Below are 25,000 nucleotides of genomic sequence, written 5' to 3'. Positions count from 1 at the left end.
ACATACACACAGTGCACGCGCGAGCGCACGCACACGCACGCACTTACATACACGCACGCAAACAGTCACATTCACGACTCCTCAACATTTTGAGCTGTACTTATAACCTGTCTGTCATCTGTCAATAACGCATGCACGCACTCACGTACACATGTCTACAACTGATCATTAGTATGTGTGATGAGACGTTAAACACAATTCCTACTTCTCCTCAGACACAGCACGCGCTCACGTGTGCAGTACTATACCTTGATCGCTTTCAATCCTGCTGATAATCTATACTCCCAGTGGTTGATAACAACGTTAGTCAATTAGGTCAGACAGTTGAGAGGAACAGTAGTGGAGTTCACCTGACTAAAGAACAGTATCTGCCCGGTTAGCTCAGTCGGTAGAGCATGGGACTCTTAATCCCAGGGTCGTGGGTTCGAGCCCCACATTGGGCGTTTCTTGTTCTTTTTTTTTTCTTTTTTTTTTTTTAAATAATTGATTTTAGTCCCATTCACATCAATCTTCACTTATGCCTCCACTTTCTAAGGTATTGTTAGTTTTTTGTTTGTTTTGTTTTCTACTGAAAATGAAAAAAAATGAAATAAAATGAAACTAAATAATTAAATAAGTAAAATAGAATTATAAGAAGAAGAAAAATAATAATGTAAAAAAAAATTAGATAAGAATAAAGTAAATTAATAAATAAATAAAACAAAATAACCAAAAAAAAGTAAATTTTTAGATGATTTGAAATAGAATAATAAAATAAAGAAATAAAATAAAATAAATAAAATAATGAATTTTAAAGAAAAATAAAGATATAATGATAATAATAATAATAATGATAATAATAATGAAATAAATAAATAATTTTTTTTTAATGATAATAATCATAATAATAATCATAATAATAATAATAATAAAAGGGGTTAAGTCAGACAGTAAGGAGGAACAGTAGTGGAGTTCACCTGACTAAGAACAGTATCTGCCCGGTTAGCTCAGTCGGTAGAGCATGGGACTCTTAATCCCAGGGTCGTGGGTTCGAGCCCCACATTGGGCGTTTCTTTTTTTCTTTTTCTTTTTATATAGAATTTTGTCTCCTTTCGCATCAATCTTCACCTGCTATACCTCGATTTCTATGGTGTTAGTTTATTTTGGGTTTGTTGTTGTTGTTGTTGTTTGCTTTGATTTGTTTTGCTTTCTACCTGTGCTTCGTTGTTTTCTATCTCACTCTTCTGTTCGTGAAAGAATCAAGGGGAATGAATTGTTCCACTCATCTCACCTCCCTGACCCCCTAAACACACACACACACACACACACACACACACACACACACACACGCACGCACGCACGCAGGCGCGCGCGCGCACACACACACACGTACTTACATACACGCACGCAAACAGTCACATTCACCACTCCTCGAACGTTTTGAGCTTTGCTTATCATATGTCTGTCATCTGTCAATAACGCACGCACGCATTCGCGTACACATGTCTACAACTGATCATTAGTATGTGTGATGAGACATTAAACACAATTCCTACTTCTCCTCAGACACAGCACGCGCTCACGTGTGCAGTACTATACCTTGATCGCTTTCAGTCCTGCTGATAATCTATACTCCCAGTGGTTGATAACAACGTTAGTCAATTAGGTCAGACGGTTAAGAGGAACAGGAGTGGAGTTCACCTGACTAAAGAACAGTATCTGCCCGGTTAGCTCAGTCGGTAGAGCATGGGACTCTTAATCCCAGGGTCGTGGGTTCGAGCCCCACATTGGGCGTTTCTTTTTTTTCTTTAATAATTGATTTTAGTCCCATTCACATCAGTCTTGACTTGTTATGCCTCCGCTTTCTAAGGTATTGTTAGTTTTTTGTTTGTTTTGTTTTCAACTGAAAAACAAAAAAGAAAAAAAATGAAATAAAATAAAATAAAATAAATTAATTAAATAAAATAACAAAAAAGTATAATAATAATGTAAAAAAAAAAATAACAGTAATTTTTTTTTAAATGAAATAAAATAAATGAATTAATAAATAAAACAAAATAGCAAAAAAAGGATATATAAGTAAATTTTTAGATAATTTGAAATAAAATAATAAAATAAAGAAATAAAATAAAATAACAAAATAAAATAAATGGATTTTAAATAAATATAAAAAAATATAATAATGATGATGATGATAATGATAATAATAATAATAATAATAATAATAATAATAATAATAATAATAATAATAATGAAATAAATGAAATAATTTTTTTTTAAATTAATAATTATGATAATAATCATAATAATAATAATAATAATAAAAGGGGTTAAGTCAGACAGTAAGGAGGAACAGTAGTGGAGTTCACCTGTCTAAGAACAGTATCTGCCCGGTTAGCTCAGTCGGTAGAGCATGGGACTCTTAATCCCAGGGTCGTGGGTTCGAGCCCCACATTGGGCGTTTTTTTTTTTCGTTTTTTTTTTATATAAAATTTTGTCTCCTTTTGCATCAATCTTCTCCTGCTATACCTCTGATTTCTACGGTGTTAGTTGTTTTTGTTGTTTTTTTGTTTTTGTTTGGGGTTTTTTTTTGTTGTTGTTTTTTTGGGGGGGAGGCGGGGGGTGGGTGGGGTGGGGGGGGGGTGTTTTCTTTCTTTTGTTTTCTTTTGCTTTCTACTTCCTATCAGTGGATCAGCTTTTTGGCGTGGCGTTTGTAGACAGTAGTTCTCAACACACTGCTCTATGGATGTGAATCATGGACAGTGTACAAATGTCACGCCAAAAAGCTGAACCACTTCCACATCACCAGCCTCAGAAAACTTCTCAGCATAAAGTGGCAAGAGAAGATCTCTGACACAGAGGTGCTCACTCGTGCAAACTTGCCCAGCATCTACACCATCTTGATGCAGGCCCAGCTGCGCTGGGCAGGCCATGTAGTTCACATGCCAGACCACCGGCTCCCCACGAAACTGCTGTACAGCGAACTCCAACATGACAAGCGCTCCCATGGAGGCGCTTCAAAGACACTCTGAAAGCTTCTCTGAAGGCCTTAAACATCAGCCACGACACATGGGAGCTGAATGCAATGGACAGACCAAAGTGGCGTTCAGCTGTCCACAAAGGCGCCAAATCCCATGAGGCCAACAGAATCGCTGCAGCAGAGCAACACACAGGCCAGGAAAAGCAGTGCCAGCAAGTCCCCGACAGCCGTCACCATCCCCTGTCCACGCTGTGTCAGAACCTTCCGGGTGGGGATTGGCCTGACCAGTCATCTGCGTACCCACAGAGCCCAACCCACCCACCCCCAGGATGACTAGATGGTCCTCGTCGATCCCGACGGACGAACCACACTTCCTATGCTTCTTTGTTTTCTATCTCACTCTTCTGTCATCTGTCAATATCGCACGCACGCACTCGCGTACACATGTCTACAACTGATCATTAGTATGTGTGATGAGACGTTAAACAAAATTGGACGATCCGCCAACACTTCTTGAGACCCAGAAAGCAATCCGTCTGCTATCCAGTGGCAAAGCACCTGGCTCAGACTCCATACCAGCAGAGGTCTACAAGGATGGAGGCACTGTGCTGACTGAGAAGCTCCATCAGCTGTACTCACTCATGTGGAAAGAAGAGCCAATCCCCCAGGATTTCAAAGATGCATCCATCATTCACTTGTACAAGCGAAAGGGGAACCGGCAAGCCTGTGATAACCATCGGGGCATTTCCTTGCTCTCCATCGCAGGCAAGATACTTGCCAGGATCCTACTAAACTGCCTCACAGCACACCTTGACCAAGGTCATTTGCCTGAGAGCCAATGTGGATTCCGGAAAGAGCGCGGAACCACCGACATGGTGTTTGCTGCAAGGCAGCTGCAAGAGAAATGTCAGGAGCAAAATGCTGATCTGTTCTCCACCTATGTCGACCTCACTAAGGCCTTCGACACCGTGAGTAGAGAGGGACTGTGGAAGATCATAGTTCTGCTGCCGTTTTTTGTTGTTTTTTTGTTGTTGTTGTTGTTTTTGTTTTTTTGTTGTTCTTTTTTTTGGGGGTTGCTGTTGTTTGTTTTTGTAGGCTCTTGATAATTTTTTTTACATTTTTTTTTATTTACATACATATATAGACATATACACACAATCATTAAATGCATTACATAATTTCGTTTCTGTGTGGGCTTGTTGTGTTGTGGCGTCTGTAGTGGGGTATCTTGGGGAGGGTGCACGTCCGCTTTAGCACGCGTGACAATAATAATAATAATAATAGTGAAATAAATAAATGAAATTTTTTTTTTATTAATAATGATAATAATCATCACCATGATAATAATAGGGTTAAGTCAGACAGTCAGGAGGAACAGTAGTGGAGTTCACCTGTCTAAGAACAGTATCTGCCCGGTTAGCTCAGTCAGTAGAGCATGGGACTCTTAATCCCAGGGTCGTGAGTTCGAGCCCCACATAGGGCGGTTTTTTTGTTTTTTTTTTTTTTGTTTGTTTGTTTGTTTTTTTGGTACTAAAATTTTCTCTCCTTTCGCATCAATCTTCTCCTGCTATACCTTTGATTTCTACGGTGTTAGCTTTTTTTTGGGGGGGTGGGGGGGGGGGGGTGGCTTTCTGTTTCCTTTGTTTTGTTTTCTTTTGCTTTTAACTTCCTATCAGTGGTTCAGCTTTTTGGCGTGGCGTTTGTAGACAGTAGTTCTCACCACACTGCTCTGTGGATGTGAATCATGGACGGTGTACAAACGCCACGCCAAAAAGCTGAACCACTTCCACATCACCAGCCTCAGAAAACTTCTTAGCATAAAGTGGCAAGAGAAGATCCCTGACACAGAGGTGCTCACTCGTGCAAACTTGCCCAGCATCTACACCATCTTGATGCAGGCCCAGCTGCGCTGGGCAGGCCATGTAGTTCACATGCCAGACCACCGGCTCCCCACGAAACTGCTGTACAGCGAACTCCAACATGGCAAGCGCTCCCATGGAGGCCAAAAGAAGCGCTTCAAAGACACTCTGAAAGCTTCTCTGAAGGCCTTAAACATCAGCCACGACACATGGGAGCTGAATGCAATGGACAGACCAAAGTGGCGTTCAGCTGTCCACAAAGGCGCCAAATCCTGTGAGGCCAACAGAATCGCTGCAGCAGAGCAACACAGACAAGCCAGGAAAAGCAGTGCCAGCAAGTCCCCCGACAGCCGCCACCATCCCCTGTCCACACTGTGTCAGAACCTTCCGGGCACGGATTGGCCTGACCAGTCATCTGCGCACCCACAGAGCCCAACCCACCCACCCCCATGATCACCAGATGGTCCTCGTCGATCGTCATCGGACGAACCACACTTCCTATGCTTCTTTGTTTTCTATCTCTCTCTTCTGTCATCTGTCAATACCGCACGCACACACTGGCGTACACATGTCTACAACTGATCATCAGTATGTGTGATGAGACATTAAACACAATTCCTACTTCTCCTCAGACACAGCACGCGCTCACGTGCGCAGTACTATACCTTGATCGCTTTCAATCCTGCTGATGATCCATACTCCCAGTGGTTGATAACAACGTTAGTCAATTAGGTCAGACAGTTGGGAGGAACAGTAGTGGAGTTCACCTGACTAAAGAACAGTATCTGCCCGGTTAGCTCAGTCGGTAGAGCATGGGACTCTTAATCCCAGGGTCGTGGGTTCGAGCCCCACATTGGGCGTTTCTTTTTTTTTTCTTCTCTTTTTTTTTATTAATTGATTTTAGTCCCATTCACATCAATCTTGACTTGTTATGCCTCTGCTTTCTGAGGTATTGTTAGTTTTTTGTTTGTTTTCTACTGAAAAATAAAAAATAATGAAATAAAATAATAAAATAAATAAACAAATAAAATAAAATAACAAAAAATATATAATAATAATGTAAAAAAATAGCAGTAATTTTTTTTATATAAAAATAAAATGAAATAAAATACATGAATAAATAAATAAAACAAATAACAAAAAAATATAAATAAATAAATTTTTAGATAATTTGAAATAAAATAATTTTTAAAAAAAGAAATCAAATAAAATAACAAATAATGAAATAAATGATTTTTAAAGAAATACAAAAAAAATATAATAATAATAATATGAATAATAAAAGGGGTTCAGTCAGACAGTAAGGAGGAACAGTAGTGGAGTTCACCTGACTAAAGAACAGTATCTGCCCGGTTAGCTCAGTCGGTAGAGCATGGGACTCTTAATCCCAGGGTCGTGGGTTCGAGCCCCACATTGGGCGTTTCTTTTTTTCTTTCTTTCTTTTTTTTTATCAGCAGAATTTTGTCTCCTTTCGTATCAATCTTCACCTGCTATGCCTCTGTTTTCTACAGTATTGTTAGTTTTTTTTGTTTTCGTCGTTTTGTTTTCTTTTTTGTTTTCTACTTCCTCTGCCTCTTTGTTTTCTAACTCTTCTGTTGGTGAAGGAATTAAGGGGAGTGAATTGCTCCACTCACCTTACCTCCCTGACACATACACACACACACACACACACACACACACACACACGCACGCACACACACGCACGCACACGCACACCCACCCACACACACACACACGACACACGCATGCAAGTAGTCACATGCACCACTCCTCAAACGTTTTGAGCTCTACTTATAACCTGTCTGTCATCTGTCAATAACGCACGCACGCACTCGCGTACACATGTCTACAACTGATGATTAGTATGTGTGATGAGATATTAAACAAAATTCCTACTTCTCCTCAGACACAGCACGCGCTCACGTGCGCAGTACTATACCTTGATCGCTTTCAACCCTGCTGATAATCCATACTCCCAGTGGTTGATAACAACTCGTTAGTCAATTAGGTCAGACAGTTGAGAGGAACAGTAGTGGAGTTCACCTGACTAAAGAATAGTATCTGCCCGGTTAGCTCAGTCGGTAGAGCATGGGACTCTTAATCCCAGGGTCGTGGGTTCGAGCCCCACATTGGGCGTTTCTTTTTTTTTTCTTTATTAATAATTCATTTTAGTCCCATTCACATCAATCTTGACTTTTTATGCCTCCGCTTTCTGAGGTATTGTTAGTTTTTTGTTTGTTTTGTTTTATACTGAAAAATAAAAAAATAATGAAATAAAATAAGATAAATAAATAAATAAATAAAATAACAAAAAAATATAAATAAATAAATTTTTAGATAATTTGAAATAAAATAATAAAATGAAAAAAGAAATTAAATAAAATAACAAATAATAAAATAATTGAATTTTAAAGAAATATAAAAAAAATACAATGATGATGATGATAATAATAGTAATAATAATAATATTTAGTAATAAAAGGGTTTAAGTCAGACAGTAAGGAGGAACAGTAGTGGAGTTCACCTGACTAAGAACAGTATACCTGTTCACTCGTGCAAACTTGCCCAGCATCTACACCATCTTGATGCAGGCCCAGCTGTGCTGGGCAGGCCATGTAGTTCACATGCCAGACCACCGGCTCCCCACGAAACTGCTGTCCGGCGAACTCCAACATGGCAAACGCTCCCATGGAGGCCAAAAGAAGCGCTTCAAAGACACTCTGAAAGCTTCTCTGAAGGCCTTCAACATCAGCCACGACACATGGGAGCTGAATGCAATGGACAGACCAAAGTGGCGTTCAGCTGTCCACAAAGGCGCCAAATCCTGTGAGGCCAACAGAATCGCTGCAGCAGAGCAACACAGACAGGCCAGGAAAAGCAGTGCCAGCAAGTCCCCCGACAGCCGCCACCATCCCCTGTCCACACTGCGTCAGAACCTTCCGGGCACGGATTGGCCTGACAAGTCATCTGCGCACCCACAGACCCCAACCCACCCACCCCCAATATGACTAGATGGTCCTCGTCGATCGTCCTCGGACGAACCACACTTCCTATGCTGCTTTGTTTTCTATCTCTCTCTTCTGTCATCTGTCAATACCGCACGCACGCACTGGCGTACACATGTCTACAACTGATCATTAGTATGTGTGATGAGACATTGAACACAATTCCTACTTCTCCTCAGACACAGCACGCGCTCACGTGCGCAGTACTATACCTTGATAGCTTTCAACCCTGCTGATAATCTATACTCCCAGTGGTTGATAACAACGTTAGTCAATTACGTCAGACAGTTGGGAGGAACAGTAGTGGAGTTCACCTGACTAAAGAACAGTATCTGCCCGGTTAGCTCAGTCGGTAGAGCATGGGACTCTTAATCCCAGGGTCGTGGGTTCGAGCCCCACATTGGGCGTTTCTTTTTCTTTCTTTTTTTCTTTATTAATTGATTTTAGTCCCATCCACATCAATCTTGACTTGTTATGCCTCTGCTTTCTGAGGTATTGTTAGTTTTTTGTTTGTTTTCTACTGAAAAATAAAAAATAAAAAATAATGAAATAAAATAATAAAATAAATAAACAAATTGTCACGACCCCCCTAGGGAAGAGGTCGAGAACTATTTTAAAACCTAACACCCAACCCAGTTCACCCGACAACACAAACACAGAATACAGATATTTCCCTTCCACACAAAATTTATTCTCTTCCGCTCTGTCTGTCCCACTCACGCAACCTTACACACACAGCCTATACATGCGAAATAAACAAAAACAACTACATAACTACCATAACTACAAAACAAAAAAAACACGAAACGAACAGAAGTCGCATACAAAACTACCGATTATCTCAAATGCAATCAAAAGCAATTTTCCACACACACACTCAAGGAGAAGACAAATCACCCCTAAACCAGGACTGGTACACAGATGTTCGTGCTTTAGTCTTTGGCGGATTCAGGAAGTTTTGTTCTAAAAAAACAACAACAACAAAAAACAAAAAAAAAACTGACACACGGCCCAGACAAACTTCGGCGGGTCCGACCCAAGGCACAAGCCCCCGGTCAAAAGGCCTAGGTGCCAGGACTCGGCATACAGTGCCAAGCAATGGACCAGGCTGCAAGTCAAAAGGCCCGGAACACAGGACACCAGTCACAGGGCAGGAAGGGGCGAAGACCCAGGACCGCAGTCACAGGGCAGGAGGGGACGAACACCCAGGACAGCAGTCACAGGGCAGGAGGGGACGAACACCCAGGACAGCAGTCACAGGGCAGGAGGGGACGAACACCCAGGACAGCAGTCACAGGGCAGGAAGGAGTGAAGACTAGGACAGCAGTCACAGGGCAGGAGGGGCGAAGATCTGGGTCACCAGACGAAAGGCCCGGGACACACAGCACACAGCGAGAGCTGGAACATTACGGAATGTTCCCCCCGTACTGAGCAGTACTAATTCTAACGATATAATTAACAAAAAACAAATGTACAGCACATTCAAAATGAAAACCTGGAATATAATTCCATTGACAAGACGAATTATAGGAGTAATATACGGCACTCGCACTCTCTACACCTATCATACAGAGCCAACGCCCAATTTTACCCAACAGTGAACTAAGGTAAAATCGTATCATTTTAAAACTCAATAACAATAAAATTGGCGAAAATATTAGACGACACAAGAAAAAGTACATATTCACTCGGTGGTAGCACACGAGTAATTAACGAAATAGATTGTGCCAAAACCTAACGTACAGCTTTCTTTCTTGTCGAACATCTTTACACACCTACATCCCTGACAGAAGTACAACCAGGCTAAATAGACAAGTGGCTTCTTACCTGCCACAGGTGGCGTACACTAACGACCACCACAAAGACACGACGACGACGAAGACAGACGAAGACAGACGAAGAAACACAGAAGTGGCTCCCATGGAGAACAGCCGGTCCTCACTTCGTATGGTGCCTAGATGTCGGGGTAGCTACCCCACCAACAACAGGAACGACCCGTACACTACGGCAGTCGGGCTGCAAAAGCCTCGAATATTGTTGCTGCCCAACAATATTTCATATTCGCTCAGGTGAGCGAGTAATATGCATGCACGTGGTTCGTGCGCAATTCGAGACTTCTACCCGAACTGAAGGATGGGAGAAGGAGGGAAAGTGAAAGAAGAGGGTGGAGGAAAACGAAGACGGGCCTCACGCCCTAACTGCCGTCACAAGTTGTGACAATACCCCCCATTCAAGTTCAAACTTCACGTTTGGAACTTAAACACACCGTCACAACGACTGACGGACAGGCAGACACACGTGACAACTCTCGCCCTGCCCTTCCGCATTCCCGGACGTCTATTAGTGGTCAAGGACAGTTACCAAAACAAAAACTGTTTGTCCAGACCGGAACAAGAGAAGAGAAATTTATACAAATGCTGTCTTAACTTTAAGAGTAGAATATACAGGTACGTGCCGAAGTCAAATGGGACTGCGCATACTCTTCCTTGACGAACACTGCCGAAATCACTTTTCGGGAAATCCCGATTCTTGCTCCGGCAGACGACTGAGATAGTCGGCTCCAACATTTTCTCTTCCAGGGATAACTTGCACTGTGAAGGAGAAAGGCTGGAGCTGCAGCGCCCACCGTGTCAGTCTGCCGCTGACCGTTTTTGCTCTATCCAGGTATTGCAGAGGGGCATGATCGGTCTGGACGACAAATGGTTTGCCGTACAGGTATGGCTCGAACTTTTGTATGCCCCACACGAGCGCCAAGCATTCTCTCTCGATCGTGGGATAATTCCTCTCGGCTGAAGGGTTCAGTCATCAGAGGCATTTTAACTAAAGGCACTCTGGGAACCCGCCCTTTTGGTACAGTTTTTTGGCACCTGTCGCAGGAAAGAACTAAGCGTTTGATGTCCCCGCACATACCTGGCCAATAGAAATGAGGAAATATTCTCTGTTGCGTCCGCCTAAACCCCAAATGACCAGACATTGGAGCCTCATGGCCCAGGCGTAGCACTGTGGAACGCAAAGGCTTCGGTACACAGATCTGGGTCGCCTGGCCTCTGTGATCTTTAAACTGCCGCATCAGCACCCCATGCTTTTTAAAATAAGAGACCTTGCCTGAAGGGGTTTTCTGTAAAAGGCCTGAACCAGCCCTATCACGTGCCTGATGAAAATCAGGATCGTCATTTTGCTGGTGCTGTAAGTCTTCCCGTGACACATGGATCTGAATATCCTTGACGGGCAGGGGAGGCAAGGGTTTGGCATTTGCTGCAGCCTGGGCTCTAGTTTGAACGGCGCCCACAAGGCTGGGATCAGCATAGACGGGCACGACCATTGAAGAGCCGTCCCCTCTCCAGGCACAATTCCCAATGAGAACTTCCTCAACAGGAGACTCCATGACAGCCACGTCCAAAACGCCCTGTATGAACGGGGACTGAAAGTCCACCCTGGCGATGGGCAGAACTGAGGAGCACCTTGACTCTGCCAACACCACGCGAACTGTGGCCCCGGTAAAACAGTCAGGTCTTACGAGTCGCCTGGCTACAACAATCAACTGGGCTCCCGTGTCGCGTAAAGCTTGCACTGTGTGGCCATTGACAGAAACCTCGCAGCGAGGCGAGTACTGCTTGGAAGCACAAGACGTGCAAAGCGTCGGGGTCATTGCACCAACACCCTGCACAGATGAGACATGAGCAATGAGTGAGACTCTCTTGGGTTGCCGGCACTCTTTGGCCAAGTGACCTGGCTTCCCGCAGTTGAAGCAGGCAGGTATTCTTGTAGAGTCTCTTCCCTTTACGTTGCTTGGAGCTGAATCCCCTGACCCATGTGGAGGTCCTTTTTTCTCCGCGCCCAGATTGAAACTGCGGTCGGAAACCCTACAACCTTTTTTGGAAACTCGAAATTCAGCTTCCGCCATGCGACCTGCTCTCCGAGCATTAACAATTTTAGTAGTGATATGGGCAACGTCCTCGACTCTGTTGGGTTCCTCACGCCGAACTTCAGTAACGAGATCGGGATTGAGTGTGGTCAAGAACTGCTCCTGAAGGACCAGATCTTTAATGTCGTCTGCCTTCGATTCATCACGTCCAGCGGCCACACACCACCGGGAGAAACAAACCTTCAGCCTGCCCAGAAACTGATCAAACGTCTCTTCCGCTAATTTCCGCATTGAACGGAACCGTTTGCGGTAGGAATCTGCATCCAGGCGGAATTCATGAAGCAGAGCTGCTTTTAAGATGTCATAATCGTGTAGTTGTTCTGGTTGTAACCGTAGGCAGGCATCTCTCGCCCGACCCTGCAAAAGGGCCACCAGGCGGGCTGCCCAGGAGCTACGCTTCCACTTATTTAACCCTGCCACTCTCTCAAAGTGGTTAAGGAAGCTATCGAAATCGTCTTCCCCATCATACGGTACAAGTGGAAACTGCTGAGCCGTGTGAGCTTCTAGCTCTTCCTGGCGCAGTTCCATTTTCCTCTCGAATCTACGTCTTTCCTCCTCTCTTAACTGTTTCATTTCCTCGTCCTTCATTTCCCTGTACAATCTTTCCTCCTCATCTTTTTTCTTCCTATACTCTTCTTCTTTTCTATCCTTCCATTGCCTGTACTTTCTTCCTCCCTAGCCTGACGCTCTTCCTCCCTGGCTACTGCATCAACCACAAACCGGGCCAACGCCTCTCCAGACAAACCTAAGTCAGTGCCCAACACCCTGAACTTTGAGTACATGTCCTGAGAAGGTACGGACTCAGACTCACTCTTCAAGCCTTCATCGAAAGCCCCCTCAGGATTAGCCTCCTTCAGGTGGCCCTGAATCCATCCGGACAATTCAGTCTTTTTTTCAGCACTCAGAGAAGGTGGGCTGCCTTCTGCCCTGACCCCCCGTGACCCCGAACTAGGAGTAGAGGCCGCAGTAGTTTTTCGTGTTACGGGCATGTTTTCTTATCACAATGTGCAGCAACTACACAAAACTTGAATTAAGATTAAGTCTCTAAGTCACTAACTCCAGGTCCCCACTTCACTCACAACCGTCCAACAGTAAGAACCTAACAATCTAACAACCTTAATCACCTCCACAAAAGCTAACCAAAACGAAATGCCTGCAACATGAAACGTAGACGAACAAGACGGTCACACCCTATCCCCCAACCCGCATTACATTCCCTAGAATCTGGTACCCCGCATCTCCACCATTGTCACGACCCCCCTAGGGAAGAGGTCGAGAACTATTTTAAAACCTAACACCCAACCCAGTTCACCCGACAACACAAACACAGAATACAGATATTTCCCTTCCACACAAAATTTATTCTCTTCCGCTCTGTCTGTCCCACTCACGCAACCTTACACACACAGCCTATACATGCGAAATAAACAAAAACAACTGCATAACTACCATAACTACAAAACAAAAAAAAACACGAAACGAACAGAAGTCGCATACAAAACTACCGATTATCTCAAATGCAATCAAAAGCAATTTTCCACACACACACTCAAGGAGAAGACAAATCACCCCTAAACCAGGACTGGTACACAGATGTTCGTGCTTTAGTCTTTGGCGGATTCAGGAAGTTTTGTTCTAAAAAACAACAACAACAAAAAACAAAACAAAAAACTGACACACGGCCCAGGCAAACTTCGGCGGGTCCGACCCAAGGCACAAGCCCCCGGTCAAAAGGCCTAGGTGCCAGGACTCGGCATACAGTGCCAAGCAATGGACCAGGCTGCAAGTCAAAAGGCCCGGAACACAGGACCGCAGTCACAGGGCAGGAAGGGGCGAAGACCCAGGACCGCAGTCACAGGGCAGGAGGGGACGAACACCCGGGACAGCAGTCACAGGGCAGGAGGGGACGAACACCCAGGACAGCAGTCACAGGGCAGGAGGGGACGAACACCCAGGACAGCAGTCACAGGGCAGGAGGGGACGAAGACCCAGGACACCAGTCACAGGGCAGAAAGGGGCGAAGACCCAGGACAGCAGTCACAGGGCAGGAGGGGACGAAGACCCAGGACAGCAGTCACAGGGCAGGAGGGGACGAACACCCAGGACAGCAGTCACAGGGCAGGAGGGGACGAACACCCAGGACAGCAGTCACAGGACAGGAGGGGACGAACACCCAGGACAGCAGTCACAGGGCAGGAAGGGCGAAGACCCAGGACAGCAGTCACAGGGCAGGAGGGGGCGAAGATCTGGGTCACCAGACGAAAGGCCCGGGACACACAGCACACAGCGAGAGCTGGAACATTACGGAATGTTCCCCCCGTACTGAGCAATACTAATTCTAACGATATAATTAACAAAAACCAAATGTACAGCACATTCAAAATGAAAACCTGGAATATAATTCCATTGACAAGACGAATTATAGGAGTAATATACGGCACTCGCGCACTCTACAGCAAACATACAGGGCCAACGCCCAGTTTTACAGAACAGTGAACTAAGGTAAAATCGTATCATTTTAAAACTCAATAACAATAAAATTGGCGAAAAATATTAGCCGACACAAGAAAAAGTACATATTCACCGAGTGGTAGCACGCAAGTAATTAACGAAATAGATTGTGTCAAAACCTAACGTACAGCTTTCTTTCTTGTCGAACATCTTTACACACCTACATCCCTGACAGAAGTACAACCAGGCTAAATAGACAAGTGGCTTCTTACCTGCCACAGGTGGCGTACACTAACGACCACCACAAAGACACGACGACGACGACAAGACACGACGACGACGAAGACAGACGAAGAAACACAGAAGTGGCTCCCATGGAGAACAGCCGGTCCTCACTTCGTATGGTGCCTAGATGTCGGGGTAGCTACCCCACCAACAACAGGAACGACCCGTACACTACGGCAGTCGGGCTGCAAAAGCCTCGAATATTGTTGCTGCCCAACAATATTTCATATTCGCTCAGGTGAGCGAGTAATATGCATGCACGTGGTTCGTGCGCAATTCGAGACTTCTACCCGAACTGAAGGATGGGAGAAGGAGGGAAAGTGAAAGAAGAGGGTGGAGGAAAACGAAGACGGGCCTCACGCCCTAACTGCCGTCACAAGTTGTGACACAAATAAAATAAAATAACAAAAAATATATAATAATAATGTAAAAAAAATAGCAGTAAATTTTTTTTTAATAAAAATAAAATGAAATAAAACACATGAATAAATATATAAAACAAAATAACAAAAAAATATAAATAAATAATTTTTTAGATAATTTGAAATAAAATAAAATTTAAAAAAAAGAAATTAAATAAAATAACAAATAATAAAATAAATGATTTTTAAAGAAATAAGAAAAAAATATAATAATAATAATAATAATATTAATAATAAAAGGGGTTAAGTCAGACAGTAAGGAGGAACAGTAGTGGAGTTCACCTGACTAAAGAATAGTATCTGCCCGGTTAGCTCAGTCGGTAGAGCATGGGACTCTTAATCCCAGGGTCGTGGGTTCGAGCCCCACATTGGGCGTTTCTTTTTTTTTTCTTTTTTTTTATTAATTGATTTTAGTCCCATTCACATCAATCTTCACTTGTTATGCCTCTGCTTTCTGAGGTATTGTTAGTTTTTTGTTTGTTTTCTACTGAAAAATAAAAAAAGAATGAAATAAAATAATAAAATAAATAAACAAATAAAATAAAATAAAAAATATATAATAATAATGTAAAAAAATTGCAGTATTTTTTTTTATATAAAAATCAAATGAAATAAAATACATGAATAAATAAATAAAACAAATAACAAAAAAATATAAATAAATAATTTTTTAGATAATTTGAAATAAAATAATTTAAAAAAAAAGAAATTAAATAAAATAACAAATAATGAAATAAATGATTTTTAAAGAAATACAAAAAAAATATAATAATAATAATAATATGAATAATAAAAGGGGTTCAGTCAGACAGTAAGGAGGAACAGTAGTGGAGTTCACCTGACTAAAGAACAGTATCTGCCCGGTTAGCTCAGTCGGTAGAGCATGGGACTCTTAATCCCAGGGTCGTGGGTTCGAGCCCCACATTGGGCGTTTCTTTTTTTCTTTCTTTCTTTTTTTTATCAGCAGAATTTTGTCTCCTTTCGTATTAATCTTCACCTGCTATGCCTCTGTTTTCTACAGTATTGTTAGTTTTTTTGTTTGCTTCGTTTTGTTTTCTTTTGTTTTGTTTTCTACTTCCTCTGCCTCTTTGTTTTCTAACTCTTCTTTGGGTGGTTTTCTTTATTTTTTTTCCCCCCCCCCCCCCCCCCCCCCCCCCCTTTTTTATACATGCAATTTTCTCCGTTTTATTCTTAAACCTGTCTTTTCTCTGTCTAACGAGGTGTTTTCTGGTTTTTTTGATTGTTTTGATTTTAAACTTCCTCTTCTCTGCCAACCTCCTGGGGGGAATTAATTAAATTCTCCACAACCCCTGCAATAACCAACCCCAAAAAACAACCGAAAAAGGCAGACAGTAAACCCCATAAACATTCCCCGACAAAGAATAGTAATGCCCCATTCCTCAACGTTTTGAGCAACTTTAAACCCCGGGGGTCGGGGGTTCGAAACCCCCCCAGGGGCTTTTCCTTTTTTTTTTTAAATAATTATTTTGAGTATTACAATCCTTACTTTTTCTAGCCCCGCCTTTCCTGAAGTATTTGTTGTTTTTGTGTTTTGTTTATAACTGATCAATTAGGTCAGACAGTTGGGAGGGACAGTAGTGGAGTTCACCTGACTAAAGAAAGTATCTGCCCGGTTATGCTCGTCGGTAGAGCATGGGACTCTTAAAACCCAGGGGTGGGGTTCGAGGGCCCCCCATTGGGCGTTTCTTTTTTTTTTTTTTTTTAAAAATTATTTTAGTCCCATTCCCCATCAATCTTGACTTTATGCCTCCGCTTTCTGAGGTATTGTTAGTTTTTTGTTTTTGTTTTTACTGAAAAATAAAAAAAAAAAATAATGAAATAAAATAAATAAATAAAAAATAAATAAAATAACAAAAAAATATAAATAAAAAAATTTTAAAATTGAATAAAATTATTTTAAAAAAAAATTAAATAAAAAAAACAATAATAAATAATAAAAAAAAAAAAAAAATAATAAAAAAATTTAGAAAAAATATTAAATAAAATAAATTTTAAAAAGGGTTTTAATAACAATAAAAAAATAATGGGGTTTTAAAGATAAGAAAAAATATTTAATATTAAATGGGAAATTTCAGCATTAACCCCTCTTTATGACCCGCTAAGCGGTCGCCGGTTACCAGCAGACCCCCGGCCTCCCCAAAAGCTGGTTCGGGCGACCCCACATGGCCTTTTTTTCTTTTTTTAAAGAAATTTGAAACCCCTTTCTAACCCTTTAAAATTAGCCCGCAATTGGTGTTTTTGTATGGGCGAAAAATTAATGAAAAAAAAAATTAAAACAAAAATATAAAAAGAAAAAAAAGGCCCGAATTTTTTAAAAAATAAAGGAAAAATCTGAAAATTAAACCATCAATTTAATAATTTTGGAAAAGCCAAACCACCCAAAAAATGAATAATTTAAAAGATTTGAAAAAAATTTTTATTCTATTTTTTTATATTTTCGTCCAAGTCAAAAGGAACCCCGACGGGTTCACCTGCTAAAGATCATTTTTGGGTTAGGACATTGAAACATGGACTCTTAACCCAGCGGGTCGCCCTGGGCAGTTTCTTTCTTTCTTTTTTTCTGAAATTTCTTCCATGTTATCAACCTTGTTCAATTTGTTAGTTTTTTGGGGGGGTTGTGGTTCCTTTTTTTACTTTTTGCCTCGTTTTCTAAATTTGTTGGGAAGGGGTTTAAAGTGTGAAGGTTCAGCCCCACTTCGTTCTTTTCTCTTTTACTTTAAAAAAAACCCCCACAGCAACTACGACGCCCGCCGGAGTAAGAAATTTTTTTAAACACTCGAAACAAAAAAAAAAATATGAAAAAAATAATAAATTTTATCAATAAATTACGAAAAAAAATAGTAAAAAAATGTTTAAATATTTTATTTTATAAAATGAAAATTAAAAAAAAATAATTTATCAAAAACAAATAATCATAAATATTAATATAAAATAAATTTTAAAGAAATATAAATCCCAAAATAAAAAAAATCTTTTAAAAAATAGGAAAAAAAAAAATAATATATAAAAGGAAAGGTATCGACGTTGGAGGAGTAGTGGTTATGACAAAGGAACTATTCCCCGGTTGGTTTGCGTTGGGCTTTTTTTTTATCCATTTTTTTAGCCCCACATTCTGTCTTTTTTTTTTTTCTTTTTTTTTTTTTTTTTTGTTTTGTCCTAAATAATATATGTATGTTATAGTATTTATTTAATTTTTTATAAAATAAAAAAAAAAAATAAATTTAAAAAAAAAAATAAAAAATAAAATAAAAAAATAATAAAAAAAAAAAAATAAAATTTTTTTTTAAGAAAATAAAAAAATAAATAAGAAAAAATAAATAAAAAATAAAAAAAAATATAATTAAAAATTTTTTAGATAATATGGAAAAAATAATTTCAGAATTAAAAAATAACCTTTATTGAATTAAAAAACAAAAAAATCATAAAAAATGAAAAGATAAAAGGGCAGTCCGCATAGGGTCCGATGGGTCACCTCTGACGGATTGGCCCCGGATTGCTCACAGAGCAGGACCCCAAATACCAGGTCTGGTCGACCCCAAGGGCGCCCTTTTTCTTTCTTCTTTTTTTTATCACTTTTGTTCCCTTGTAAATCCCACCCGCATGCCTCTTTCTACAGTATATTTTTATGTTTGGCCATTTTTTCTTGTTTTGTTTCACCCGCCTCTTTTTTTTCTAACTTTCCTTTTGGGGGTTAAGGGGTAATTTCCCTCCTTATCCCGCATAACAACAACACAACCCCAAAAAAGGACGGGCGAGCCCACAGAGAAAGACCCCCAAAACCCCCAGACAACGCAATCAGGTGGTCCCGCCCCACTCGTTTTCTTTTTCCTTTTTTTTCTTCTTTTTTAAATTAAAAATGTTTCCCCACAACATATTATTATGTTTAAATATTAAAAATTTTATTTTTTTAGGCACGGAAAGGGATAAAATACTGAAAGTAAAAAAACCCCTTTAAAATAAAAATGGTTATAACAATCATAATTTAAGGTAAAAAAAAAAAAAATAGTAAGTTATAATAAAAAACAAATTCAAAAAACTATTTTTAGAGATTTGGGGGTTTTAAGGTTTTAAAAAAATTAAAAATAAAAATTTTTTTTTTTAGAAAAATATTTATAATTAAAAAAAATTTAAATTTATTATTTGCTTTTGAAATAAATTTTTTTTTGTTTTTTTTTTAAGAAAAATAAAATAATAATATAAAATAAAATAATAAATAATTTAATAAAAAATAACAAATATATTATTATTTTAAAAAAGAAAATAATAAATGAAAAAGAAAAAAATAACAATGTAAAATTGATTTTGTTTTCTTTTTAGATAATAATAGAAAAATTTTTTATAGAAAAAATTTATTTATCATTAAGGGGATTTTTGGGTTTGTTTGGTTTTTGTTTTCCTTTTTGCAAAATTTCCCCGGGGGGGAAAAATCCAAAGCGGGAGGGAAATCCCCTTCCCACTCCCCAACCCCTCCACCAACCCCCCACACCACCACAAAGCCACCAACCCCCCACCCACAGAGCCCAAACCCCCGCCCAGATACATTCCTCTCGATCCCAGACGACCAAATTTTTCTTTTTTTCCACAACCTTCTCACTGTCTACCGCCAACAATGGGTAAAATATTAAACACATTTATGTTGAGAGACATAATTCCTTTTTTTGTTTTTCTTTTTTTCTTCATTTTGTGGGCCCTTTTCCTGGTTATTTTTTAACCCGGGGGGTTTATAACCGTCATTTCCATAGGTCCCTATTGGGGAAGTAGTGGTTTTTATTTTTGTGAAGAGTTCGTGAACTGACGGGGAAAATTTAAACCCCGGGGGCAAGTTAGCGGCCCCCAATTGGTCAATCTTCTTTTCCTTTTTTTCTAAAATTATTTGTAAATTTTTTTTTAAAAATGTTGTTTTGTTTTTCTCTTTTAAGTTTTTTTTGGGGAACTTTTTTCCCCTTTCTGGTTGTTAGTTTTTTTTGTTTGTTTTTTACGGGAAAAAGGCAAAGAGTGAATAAATTTCTATTTAAAAGTAAATGTTAAAAAGGTTAAGGTTTTTAAATGAATGAAATTATAATTAACCCCCAAAAACCAACATTTTGAGGTTTTGATATAAATTTTAGGGTTTTTTAAAAAATAAATTTGGTTTAAAGTTTTTTTTTTAAAATTTGAAAAATAAGAAATTTTTGTTTTTTTTAATTAAACACAATTCCTACTGTCACGGACGACATCATGGTTCCGCTGTTTTTTGTTGTTGTTGTTTTTTTCTTTCTTTCTTTTCTTTCACGTTTATGGAGGGCCGGTGTGTCGCTGGGTTATTTTTAGAGGCGGGTGTGTTTATAATGCGCGTGCAGGGTGTTTTCTATCGAGCGTGTTCCCCTTGCATTCGAGCGTAGTGAGATCGTGTTGTTGCGTCATGTTTTCTATGGTGTGTAAGTGTCTCGTGCAACTGAACGGGAAAAAAAATATATAGGAAGCTGAGTGAACAATGTGAGCGGAGTTCTAGTGCTTCAAATGCTCCTCGCCGGTTTGTCCCCAGTTTCACTCGAAGGGAGTCAGTCCTTGGAGAAGGACATTGGTAGAACCAGCGCTTAGTGGCTGATGTTCGTGTTGTTTTTTTCCTCTGTAAACGACTTTATGTCTGCCAGTGGAACTGTTCTTCATCTGTGTTTCGATGTTAGCACCCGTTGTTCGTTTACGGAACACTGTGCGGTGGCCAGTGGGTGACTTTTGTTCTTGTCCCGTCAGTGTTTCTCCAGTTGCCTGGCGCGCGTCTTGAGGTGTTGTGCCTCCGTTCTAATCGTGGGGAAACGTCACGTCGCTCTAGACCACCCGCCTCTCGGAGCCGGCGACGGATCCGCTGAGGGCTCCGCTGACGTTTCCATACTGGTGGCCTGTCTTCCGTCCGCCAGCGTCAGCAACACTCCTGTGTTCAAATGGGTTTTTTTTGTTTTTTTTTATCGTGGGAAAAATAGACTATCCTGTGCTTCTAGTGATGGTTTGACATCTCACTTACCAGTGCCCTTGTGGTAAAAAAAAATGTGACAAGACTAAAGCTGTAGTTCTGCTGCCGTTTTTTTTTGGGGGGGTGGGGGTGGGGTGGTGGTGGTTGTGTGTTTGTGTGTTTGTTGTTCTTCTTTTTAATTTTTTTTTTATTTACATACATCTATAGACATAAACACAATCATTAAATGCATTACATAATTTCGTTTCTGTGTGGGCTTGTTGTGTTGTGGCGTCTGTAGTGGGGTATCTTGGTGAGGGTGGACGTCCGCTTAGCACGCGTGACACCTACTTCTCCTCAGACACGGCACGCGCTCACGTGTGCAGTACTATACCTTGATCGCTTTCAATCCTGCTGATAATCTATACTCCCAGTGGTTGATAATAACTCGTTAGTCAATTAGGTCAGACGGTTGGGAGGAACAGTAGTGGAGTTCACCTGACTGTAGAACAGTATCTGCCCGGTTAGCTCAGTCGGTAGAGCATGGGACTCTTAATCCCAGGGTCGTGGGTTCGAGCCCCACATTGGGCGTTTCTTTTTTTTTTTTTTTTTTTTCTTTTTTTTTTCGTATCAATCTTCTCCTGCTATGCCTCTGATTTCTACAGAAAAGTTAGTTTTTTTGTTTGTTTTGTTTTGTTTTGTTTTCTACATAATTTAATAATGATAATAATAATAATAATAATAATAATAATAATAATAATAATAATAATAATGTTATTTATATAGCGCTGAATCTTGTGCAGAGACAAATCAAAGCACTTTCGCACCAGTCATTCACACGCATGCATAACTCTAAAACTGTAGAAACTAAAGACAAGGAAGGGGCAGGCAAGCGAGGCTATTTTGGGAAGTGGTGGGTTTTAAGGCCAGACTTGAAAGAGCTAAGTGTGGAGACTTGACGAAGCGAAAGAGGAAGTTCATTCCAATTGCAGGGTCCAGAGACAAAGAACGGCGGCCAACAGTCGAGTGTTTGAATCTGGGTATGCGTAAACAGAGTGGATCCGAAGCCGATCGTAGTGAGCGAGATGGAGTGTAGAGCTGAAGGCAGCCGCAGAGATAGGAAGGGGCAGTTTTGTGAAATACATCTATAACATAGAGTGCTGATCTTGTACTATATTCGGTGTGAGACAGGGAGCCAGTCGAGATGTTTACTTCCTATGCTTCTTTGTTTTCTAACTCTTCTGTTGGTGAAGGAATTAAGGAGAGTGAATGACTCCACTCACCTCACCTCCCTGACCCCCTACACACACACGCGCGCGCGCGCACGTGTGCAGTACTATACCTTGATCGCTTTCAAACCTGCTGTTAATCTATACTCCCAGTGGTTGATAACACGTTAGTCAGTTAGGTCAGACAGTTGGGAGGAACAGTAGTGGAGTTCACCTGACTAAAGAACAGTATCTGCCCGGTTAGCTCAGTCGGTAGAGCATGGGACTCTTAATCCCAGGGTCGTGGGTTCGAGCCCCACATTGGTCGTTTCTTTTTTTTTTTTTCTTTTCTTTTCTTTTTTTTCAATAATTAATTTTGGTCCCATTCACATCATTCTTGACTTGTTATGCCTCTGATTTCTAAGGTATTGTTAGATTTTTGTTTGTTTTGTTTTCTAATGGCTATATTATAGATGCCTCTTTGTTTTGTATCTGGTTCTTCTGTTGGTGTGGGAAATATGGGGAATGACTCCTCCACTCACTTCACCTTTAGTCACTAACACACACACACACACACACACACACACACACACACACACACACGCATAGTAATGCCCATCGCACATGGAGCGTCGAAGCAGCAAGTTTCACGCGACAAGCAGCAAAAACGTGCAGCGCCCCGTGTGCGAGGTATTCAGGCATTCCCCAACAGCAATCAGTTGTTTGTAAGCAGGCATACAGCATATGTTAAGCTGAGTAAAACAAAGTGAGATATATACATGTGGTAAACTGACTGCAGGTTAGTGTGATTTTCAATTTATTTTCCCCCAAGTGAAACAAATACTGAATGCAGCATTATTTATTATGTGGAGCTATTTTCTCAATACTATTTACAATAGCAGCAACCTAACTGTTTGTAAGCGGACAGAATACAAATATTATGGGATTTATGCTGACTGTCGCTAAGTGTGACTATTTTCTCATACATATAACAAATATTAACAGTATGATTAGTGTTTGGTAAACAACTGATTTCAGATAGCATTTTAACTTCACTTCCTGTCATAGTTCTAATTTGATTGTCTTTTGACATAGCTTATCATCCATCATAGGTCTAAGTGCAATCAAAGACTTACCTGCCTGATTTCACCTTCAGCCCCCTACCTTCACCTGAAATAAACATTAGCCAGCAGTTTGTTCTTACAGTGTTTGCCAAATGACTTGTCATTATGTATATCAGTGTGTGTTTTTTTTATAACACTGTTTGATAACTTACACACTGTTGATTAGTATCAGTGTGTTTTGATGTTTTCAGTTTAGTTGTAACTTGTGTTATTTCATATTGGAGAACTGTTAGTTCAACACAAATATATGCTTACATAATTGATTTCTCCTTCATGGTCTGAATGCAGTTGTAATTTCTTTTTTTCCTTTTCAAATCATAGTTTGGAACTGAAAAATGTTGGAATCTGATTGCATCTGCAGTTATATCAGGCACAGTTTATTGGTATGAAGCTGTGCCACTGATGTGGAGAAGAAAAGAACTGTCACAATTGCATGTACAGGATTCTCACACATCAACACTAATGTAAATGAAAGATGCAACAACCTGAAATTGTAAGGATGACTGGATTTCCAAATATCTTTTAGAGCAATACACACTTCTACTTTATTTTCACCCACACATTATGTGCAAGCACACACACACACACACACACACACACACACACACACACACACACACACTACTGAACACACACACACACACACACACACACACACACACACACACACACCACACCACACCACACCACACACAAAAATACTACTGAACACTCACAGTCACACAAACATTACTGAACACACACACACACACACAAACAAACCACACTACCCACTCACACTACTACACACACACACACACACACACACACACACACACACACACCACACCACACACAAAAGCACTACTGAACATTCACACAAACACTACTGAACACACACACACACACACACACACACACACACAGAGTCATTCCTTCATGTTCTCCTTCATCCACATGCTCACTGTATACAAATGTCATGGGATTAATGCAGACATCAGCTAAGTGTGACTATTTTCTCATCCAAATCACAAATATTAACAGTATGACTGGTGTTTGGAAAGCAACTGATTTCAGATAGCATTTTTACTTCCCTACCTATCATACTTATCTGTCTTATTTCAGCTTCAGCTGAAATAAACATTTCCCAGCAGTTTGTTCTTACAGAGTTTGCCAAATAACTTGTAATTATGTATATCAGTGTTTTAATAACACTGTTTGCTAACTTACACACCATTGTATAATATCAGTGTGTTTTGATGTTTTCAATTGTAACTTGTGGTACTTCCTATTGGAGAACTGTTGGTTCAACACAAATACATGCTTACATAATTGATTTATCCTTCATGGTCTGATTGCAATTGTAATTACTTATCTTTCTTTTCAAACCATTTTGTTTGGAACTGTAAAATGTTGGAATCTGATTGTATCTGCAGTTATAACAGGCACAGTTTATTCTATGAAGCTGTGCAACTGATATGGAGAAGAAAAGAACTGTCACAATTGCATGTACAGGATTCTCACACATCAACACTAATGTAAATGAAAGATGCAACAACCAGGTTTGGTTCCAATGTAAAATTCTTCTTAAATAAATTATTACATTTTCTTTATATATATATATATATACTTTTTGTATCTGATTGTAAACATCAACACATAGAAGACACACACGCACACACACACACACACACACACACACACACATTATATATATATATATATACTCACACATATTCTCTCTCACACTCTCCAGTCAAAAGATCAGTCCACCAACTCTCTCTGTGTCTCTGTCTCTGTCTGTCTGTCTGTCTCTCTCTGTCTGTCTGTCTG

At 40.2% G+C, this 25,000-nt stretch overlaps 1 long non-coding RNA gene and 11 other non-coding genes across 12 annotated transcripts; 11 read left to right on the top strand and 1 right to left on the bottom strand.

Moving 5' to 3' along the window:
- The first annotated feature begins 370 nt into the window (after positions 1–370).
- Trnak-cuu (transfer RNA lysine (anticodon CUU)) lies at positions 371–443 on the top strand. Its single transcript has one exon. It is a non-coding gene; the product is annotated as a tRNA-Lys (tRNA).
- Positions 444–975: 532 nt separating this feature from the next.
- Trnak-cuu (transfer RNA lysine (anticodon CUU)) lies at positions 976–1,048 on the top strand. Its single transcript has one exon. It is a non-coding gene; the product is annotated as a tRNA-Lys (tRNA).
- Positions 1,049–1,700: 652 nt separating this feature from the next.
- Trnak-cuu (transfer RNA lysine (anticodon CUU)) lies at positions 1,701–1,773 on the top strand. Its single transcript has one exon. It is a non-coding gene; the product is annotated as a tRNA-Lys (tRNA).
- Positions 1,774–2,367: 594 nt separating this feature from the next.
- Trnak-cuu (transfer RNA lysine (anticodon CUU)) lies at positions 2,368–2,440 on the top strand. Its single transcript has one exon. It is a non-coding gene; the product is annotated as a tRNA-Lys (tRNA).
- A 3,165-nt stretch (positions 2,441–5,605) lies between these two features.
- On the top strand, positions 5,606–5,678 carry Trnak-cuu (transfer RNA lysine (anticodon CUU)). The gene has a single exon. It is a non-coding gene; the product is annotated as a tRNA-Lys (tRNA).
- A 487-nt stretch (positions 5,679–6,165) lies between these two features.
- Trnak-cuu (transfer RNA lysine (anticodon CUU)) lies at positions 6,166–6,238 on the top strand. The gene has a single exon. It is a non-coding gene; the product is annotated as a tRNA-Lys (tRNA).
- A 643-nt stretch (positions 6,239–6,881) lies between these two features.
- On the top strand, positions 6,882–6,954 carry Trnak-cuu (transfer RNA lysine (anticodon CUU)). The gene has a single exon. It is a non-coding gene; the product is annotated as a tRNA-Lys (tRNA).
- A 1,203-nt stretch (positions 6,955–8,157) lies between these two features.
- Positions 8,158–8,230, top strand: Trnak-cuu (transfer RNA lysine (anticodon CUU)). The gene has a single exon. It is a non-coding gene; the product is annotated as a tRNA-Lys (tRNA).
- A 168-nt stretch (positions 8,231–8,398) lies between these two features.
- On the bottom strand, positions 8,399–10,113 carry LOC143295382 (uncharacterized). Its single transcript, XR_013057012.1, has 2 exons — positions 9,651–10,113; positions 8,399–9,221 (listed from the first exon to the last, which is right to left on the bottom strand). It is a non-coding gene; the product is annotated as an uncharacterized LOC143295382 (long non-coding RNA).
- A 5,095-nt stretch (positions 10,114–15,208) lies between these two features.
- On the top strand, positions 15,209–15,281 carry Trnak-cuu (transfer RNA lysine (anticodon CUU)). The gene has a single exon. It is a non-coding gene; the product is annotated as a tRNA-Lys (tRNA).
- Positions 15,282–15,764: 483 nt separating this feature from the next.
- On the top strand, positions 15,765–15,837 carry Trnak-cuu (transfer RNA lysine (anticodon CUU)). Its single transcript has one exon. It is a non-coding gene; the product is annotated as a tRNA-Lys (tRNA).
- Positions 15,838–21,374: 5,537 nt separating this feature from the next.
- Positions 21,375–21,447, top strand: Trnak-cuu (transfer RNA lysine (anticodon CUU)). The gene has a single exon. It is a non-coding gene; the product is annotated as a tRNA-Lys (tRNA).
- Positions 21,448–25,000: the final 3,553 nt, after the last annotated feature.

Source organism: Babylonia areolata, chromosome 20, assembly GCF_041734735.1.
Source record: "Babylonia areolata isolate BAREFJ2019XMU chromosome 20, ASM4173473v1, whole genome shotgun sequence".
NCBI classification, from domain to species: Eukaryota; Metazoa; Mollusca; class Gastropoda; order Neogastropoda; family Buccinidae; genus Babylonia; species Babylonia areolata.
The sequence above is the reverse complement of the archived record's forward strand: the minus strand, read 5'-3'. Positions and strand labels throughout refer to the sequence as shown.